The sequence below is a fragment of the Mustela nivalis genome (assembly GCF_964662115.1).
Source record: "Mustela nivalis genome assembly, contig: HAP1_SCAFFOLD_2753, whole genome shotgun sequence".
NCBI lineage: Eukaryota > Metazoa > Chordata > Mammalia > Carnivora > Mustelidae > Mustela > Mustela nivalis.
In genome coordinates, this window is record NW_028133912.1 from 1 (window position 1) to 6,194 (window position 6,194).

A 6,194-nucleotide genomic window follows, 5' to 3' on the forward strand; every position below is an offset into this window, starting at 1 on the left:
GGCGCCGCGCCTCCTGAGGGGCGGAGCTTCCTGTGGGCGCGCCAAGGGATGAGAGAAGACGGAGCCGGGGGTGGCCGGGGCGGGGCCCAACAGGCCTGGACGACGCCCAAGCCTTCTCGACATCGCCCTCCGCCCCCCCGCCCCTCCGGGTCCTGGAGGCCCCGTTTCCCGAGACCTGGGGGGGCCTACCCATTCTTCCGCGGGGAGGCGGAGGAGGAGCCTCTATGGAGTGCAGGCCCCGGGCGGCCGTGGGGCGCGGGAATGGGGAAAGCGCGGCTCCGCGGGCTTCTCTCCCGCTGCGCCCTGCAGGGCGCCCCCCGCCCAGCGCTGTCCTGAGAGTGTCTGGCCCCTAGGCCGCCACGGCCAGTGTACTGGGGACCGCAGGGTCCTAGTGAGGAGGGAGGGGGCGGGGGGAGGAGGAAGGGGGGCGACTATCCCCCGCCCCCCCCAACCCCGCCCCGGGATGACAGAGCGCCCTGTCACTCCGTCTCCAACCCCTCCCAGTCCTGGCCTCTGAGAGCTGCCCTGCTGTCCGCTCCTGGGCACTTCCACCCTCCCAGGGCCCAGACTGTGGTCCTGCCTCCCCCAACATCCACTCCCCCGCCCCCCCGCCCCCCCCCCACCCCCCTGCTCCTTGCGAGCCCCGCGCACTGTGTTCCAGGGCCCCTGAGCGTGTCTGTGTCAGGGACGGTTCACTGTCAAACATAGATCCCAAGATCCCAGCACCCCACCCCACCCGCACACACAGGCCTAGTATCCAGGAAAACGTGGGCAGAGCTGGGGCCTCTACCCGGGAAGGTGGTGTTCGTCAGAGGTCTCTGTCCACGCTTCTGGGCGTGCGGACAGCAGAAAAGTAACAAAGTCTTTCCACGTCACTCGACCGGTGTGGCCCCCCTGGGAGGGAAAGCCGCTCCAGCACACCCGTGCTCCAGGACCACCTGTGGTGGGGACCATCGGCGGTGCCTGCGGGCCTCTCACCTGGGGAGGTCAGTCAAGGTGAGCCCGGCAGACCAAGCTGGAGCTCGCGGCTTCTCTCAGAGCGAGCGGGCGCGACCAGGTGGTTCTCACGCTGGAGGGCTGCACAGGGACAATCACCCTGGGGGTTTGTTCAAACTCGGGTCACTGGGCTCCACCCCAGAGTCTCTGATCTGCCAGATCTGAGGTGGGGCCAGAGAAAGGGTGCCTCTGACAAGCTCCTGGCTGCCGCGGCTGCTGCTGCCACTGCGGGTCTGAGACAAGCCCACCCACCCCCACCCACCCCGCCTCACCTCTACCCTACCCCCACACCCCCCACCCCCCCCCACCCACCGCCCGGCCCTCCCGGTGGTGAGAAGCCGTGCTCTGGAGGCCTGAGACTCCTAGGGGTGTGCGTGCCTGCCCTCCCTGGGGCTGGCTCCTTTGCAGGGTCCCCACGGGTCTGGCAAATGTCAGGAGGGTGCTAGCCCTCGAGGGACCAGGGACTGCCCTCGAGTGGCAGTCACCCTTTCCTGCCTAGGTGGTGTGGAGGGCACCGTCCACAGCCCAGGCACGGGAAGAGCGTCAGCTTTGTCCAGGTGCTCGGGAATTCCCAGACTGGGGCTCGTGACTGTGTGGCCGCGTGGGAGAGAGGAGGGGCGCTGAGCCCCGGGGCTGAGAGTGGGGATGGACAGAATTCTCTGATGAGGCAGAGGAAAGACCCAAACGCTGGGCTCGGGGATGGGAAAGGAACATGGGCCCTGAGATCCAGAATGAGGATTTGGGTGGCGGGCGGGGGAGAGTGGCGGGGGACTTGGAGACCACACGGGGGGCTCTCTGCCCGAAAACGGCCCTGACCGTTGTCTGGTCTGTGCATGCGGTCGGCCCTCGAGCTGGTGGGAGGCCGCTGCCTCTCTTCACCCAGGGGCTCTCCCAGCTCCTCGGTGATGCTGCCCAGACCCGCTCAATGCCCAGCACCACTGCCCGCCCACCTAGGCCGGTCTTGCTGGTTGGTGTTTGCTTGGCAACGTGGTGGCCTCTTGTCTAGTTGGAGCCGCAGGTGAAGTGCGAGGCCAGTCACTGGCCACCTTGTGTCCCCAGAAGGAGCAGCCCTGGGACCCCAGCACCTGAGCGTGTCCTGGCCGTGAGACTATGTGGAGGAGCTTCTGGCTTTGGTTCTCCCGCTCGCCTCCTCCACGTCCTGCAGCCGCTGGCTCGTCAGGCTTTTCCCCGTGGACTGCTTCAGGCCTTGTTCATGGGACGAGCCCTGAGTCACACCTTGCTGCTGTTTTTTTCCCCCACCGTGTCACTTGTCCCCTGACTTTGTAGTTTGGGGCGTGTGTTTGGTCAGGCAGACAGTTTTAGGTTTTGTGTCATCGGACTTTCCAGGCTTTTCCTTGTTTTTTTTTTTTTTTTAAGTCGCTTTATTTGCGAGAGGAGCACGCATGCACGCCCCTGTGGGGAGGGGCGGGGGGGGCGAGGGAGAGAGTGGATCGTCAAGCAGACCCCTCCCCGCAGGGGCTCCATCCCAGGACCCTGAGATCAGAACCTGAGCCGAAACCGAGAGTCGCCAGTGGGATGCTCAACCGACAGAGCCTCCCCAGGCGCCCCGGCTTTTCCGTCTTTGCAGGGTTGCGAACAGAACCCGCGGAAAGCCCCAGAAAGCAAGCAGGATACGTGGCAGAGCTGCTGTGGGGCCCCGCAGAACCCAAGGAGCGTGCGTGCACTGCCCTTTGCTCGGGGTTGCTGCGGGCAACCAGCCCCGGAGGCAGTCGGGGGGCTCGGGGGCAGGAAGGGCTTTCCCATCCCAGAATCCCAGCAGCCCTGTCAGCACCCCCGCCCAGGCCCGGGAGCTGGGAGGCCCCCACCCAGGCCCCACCCAGGCAGGAGGCTCCAGACCTTCTCCGCTGGGCCCAGGGGCTCCTACTGCCCCGCCGCCCCCAGTCCTCCCTGCCTTCCCCAGGGGCAGGGACAGCTGGGCCTGCTTGAGGCATTTGGGGGGTCACCTCTCTGCACGCAGGCGCAGTCCCTGCTCTTCTCCGCACTCCCCTCTCCTCCCCTGTGCTCCAGCCTCCACGGAGCAGCTGGCAAGCAGGTCGGGGCGGGGAGCGGAGAGGAGAGGGGCAGGCCCCTCTGCGGGGGTGCAGGCCCACAGGTCCCTCTTCCTCCCCGACGGACAGTGCCAGGTAGCCCCGTGTGCGTGCTGGGCTCTGCTGGCTCAGGGGGGTGGCCGGTGCCAGGTGGCCTGTGGCGGGATGGGCGGTGGAGGCGCGGCGGTCGGTCTGGCCAAGGAGCTCCGGCTGTGGCCTCGGGAGCCCAAGGGCGGCTCCTTTCCCCGGAGAAGGGAGAAGCGCCCGCCCCATCCTTCCTGGCCGGGACTCAGAGATGACTTCCCGGTGACGACAGGCTCAGACTCGCTCGGGTAGCTCCAAATTTGTCACACAGGTTCTGGGGGCAGCGCTCTGCCCGTTGGCTGTCGCCGCTGGCCGGTGCCGGGCAGGGCCCTTGGTGGCAGCTCCTGGCACCGTCTCGGGCCGCCCTGTGCTTTTTGGACCCGGGGACAGTGGGTCTCGGGGGAGCCTGGCTCTGTGTCTCCCCGGAGCAGAAGCCGAGAGACTGGGGCGTGGCCTGCCGGGCCTTGGCTCGGCGGGGACTGTGGGGTCGTGGGGTCGTGGTTCCTGGGGCCATCCCTCCGCCGGGGTGTTGGGCCGTTCGGTCCTGGAGATGGCTCTCCTGGAGACACGCAGACCCCGGGGGAGCCCCACACTCCCGGCGACACGTGACCAGTGCCTTCACCAGTCCCCTGGCCTGCGCCTGAGCTGAGCCACCCTCCTGTCCCTCGGCCCTGGGCAGGAGGAACAACCAGGAGGGCCCGGCTTCCCTGTAGCCTTCCCTCTGGGGCCCCGCGCCCAGGAGGGCTCCCGAGGGCCCCACGGGTGCCGAGTCTCCCCTGCCCCAGCTGTGCAGGGGCTCCTCCTAGTGGCCGCTCTGCAGGTGGGCGCCCTCGCTGGCCGCGGATCCTGTCCCTGCCCACCTGCCCCCGCCCCAGCTTCGCTGCCCAAACCAGGCCCTCACCCTCTCTGACCGGCCTGTCCTCAGCAGATGTGCCCACCCGAGGACAGCCCCCAACCCCACCCACTGTGCCGTGCTTTTCTCAGCCCTCCTGCCCTGCCCGTGGCCTCAGGCAGGGCCCGCTCGGGGACCCCTGGGAAGACAGCCCCCCCGCCCCCGAGGGGTGGAGGTGGCCAAGCCAGCCCCTGAGCAGCGGGACAGCGGGACGGCCTGCCCCCCCGCCCCCGCTGGGTAGTGCCGTCCCCTGGATGTCCTACCTTCCCTGGGAGGAGGGGACCCGGCTCTCTGCGGGGAGCCTGTCTGAGGTTGGGATGGATGGGCCTGCGGGAGTGGGAGCAGGAGCCGGAGGAGGCCCGTCCAGAGCTGCAGAGTGCTGCTCGCACCTGGGGTCCCTGTGGTGGCACCTGTCACCCTGCGTGCTCGCGGACCCTGTCTTAGCGGCCACCCCATCCTCCTTCCTCTGGCTCCGTCGGGATCCTGGGGCTGGGAGCTGCCCTGAAGCACCTTGGCCCTATGTCCTGGAGGGAGGTGAGGCCCCCCCATGCCGGGTAGCCCCCTCGGGAGCCCCACAGTTCCCCAGACTAACGTTGCCCTTGTTGAAGTGCTGGGACTCCCTTCCTGTGTCGCTGAGTGGCAGCCCACCCACCCTGAAGGGCCAGTGCTCCCCTTTGCTCCCCCCCCAGTCCCCTTCCAGCCTCCTGTTGGGCGGGGCGGGGCAGCGACAGGCCACAGTGAGGGTCAGGAGCAGAGGTGAGGCTGGGCCAGGGGTGGAGGCTGGCTGGGGGGGGGCGGGGGGGGACACCCGCGGGGATGCTCAGGGGACACGCAGGGGACAGGACCTGCAGGGCAGGGGGCTGCTCCAGACTAGGGTGACCAGCGGTCCCCTCCCTAGCGTTAGCGGGGGAGATGGGGCCAGCCTGGGGAGGGCGTGCGGCCGGGATCGCTCTTCTGCTCGGCCTGGGGGGGCCGAGGCTGCACCAACCCCTGCGGTTCTCGGCGGGTCCCCGGGCCTTCACAACCTGGGTGGGAGCCCGGCCGAGGGCCTGGACCTTGCACCTCTCCCTGTCTCCTCCTAGCATCCGGGCTGGAAGGCAGGGCGCTGGCGGCGGGGGTTGGGGGTGTCCTCCGAGGGTTTTCTCTGTCCCAGGCCCGTTTGCCCCCAGCAGGAGGGAGTCCCGGGACTCCTTTTCCTGGTGCCATCGGCCTGTCCTACCCTGGGGCCCTTTGCAGGGATGGCGTCCCAGTCTTGCTACCCTCCCGCCACCTCCCCGCCCGCGCCCCCTCCCGCGCGGGGCTCAGGCTCAGGCCTCCTCCGGCCTGTAGTCTCTGTGCGGCACTGACCCCAAGGGCTTGTTCTCCCCCAGGCTGGCATCCTCTGCCCTTGCTGCCCGACGTGTGTCCCAGCTGCCTGGGCACGATGTGGTGTCTGGGGACGGACAGGGGCTCCTGGTTGGGTTGGCTCGGCTCGGCAATGGAGCTGTGCTTCCGTGGGGGCCCTGGCCAGCGTGCCCGGTAGAAGTGGCGCGGCCGGACTTTATTCACCTGTGTCCCGCGGGCCTCCAGTGGGACGGCCTCTCTCGGGGACCGGCCACTGGGAGCCTAGGGTAGCAGACCAGACCCAGGTTCAGGAGCAGTGTGGACCCAGTGGCACTTTAGTGGAGATCACCAATTGCCCTTGCTGTGTTGTTTGTCCCTGTATTTTGGGCACGGGCACCTGTCGCTTGGGTAGGTGGCCACAGCCTGGTTTTCTTTTTCCCTTCCTGGGCTCATGTTCTTCTTTCACTGGGCGGTGGTGTAAGTGTTGCTCTAGGCCCTGCGTTCATGATAGCTCAGAAGTTGTTTCCACATGGGGGGTGGCCAGCAATCCTGGAGTTGCCCCGTTAGGGGAGGCTTTGGAAGGCCTAGGTTTGGGTGGGTTTTAAGTCTCCCTGCATGTTGGGGGCAAGGCTGCCTGTAGGAGGAAGTGGGGGGAGGGGTGGCTATGAGGGGCCACCCTGGGGCTATCAAAGCTTAGAGGGGTGTAGAACCAGGACTTGGCCAGAGTAGTGGATGTTGTGTTTGAGAGTGGGAGATTGTTGGGTGGGATGTGGGAAGGGTTAGGGTTAGGGTTAGGGCTCAGATCACCCCACTGTGCTGAAGAGGTCATCTCAGGGAAGCAGGGCGCGTAA

The 6,194-nt window shown here is 67.6% G+C and overlaps 1 long non-coding RNA gene across 1 annotated transcript; it reads left to right on the forward strand.

Annotated features, from left to right (window-relative positions):
- The first annotated feature begins 909 nt into the window (after positions 1–909).
- Positions 910–2,117, forward strand: LOC309858545. The gene is made up of 3 exons (XR_014308241.1): positions 910–996; positions 1,496–1,553; positions 2,003–2,117. It is a non-coding gene; the product is annotated as an uncharacterized lncRNA (long non-coding RNA).
- The last annotated feature ends 4,077 nt before the right edge of the window (positions 2,118–6,194 follow it).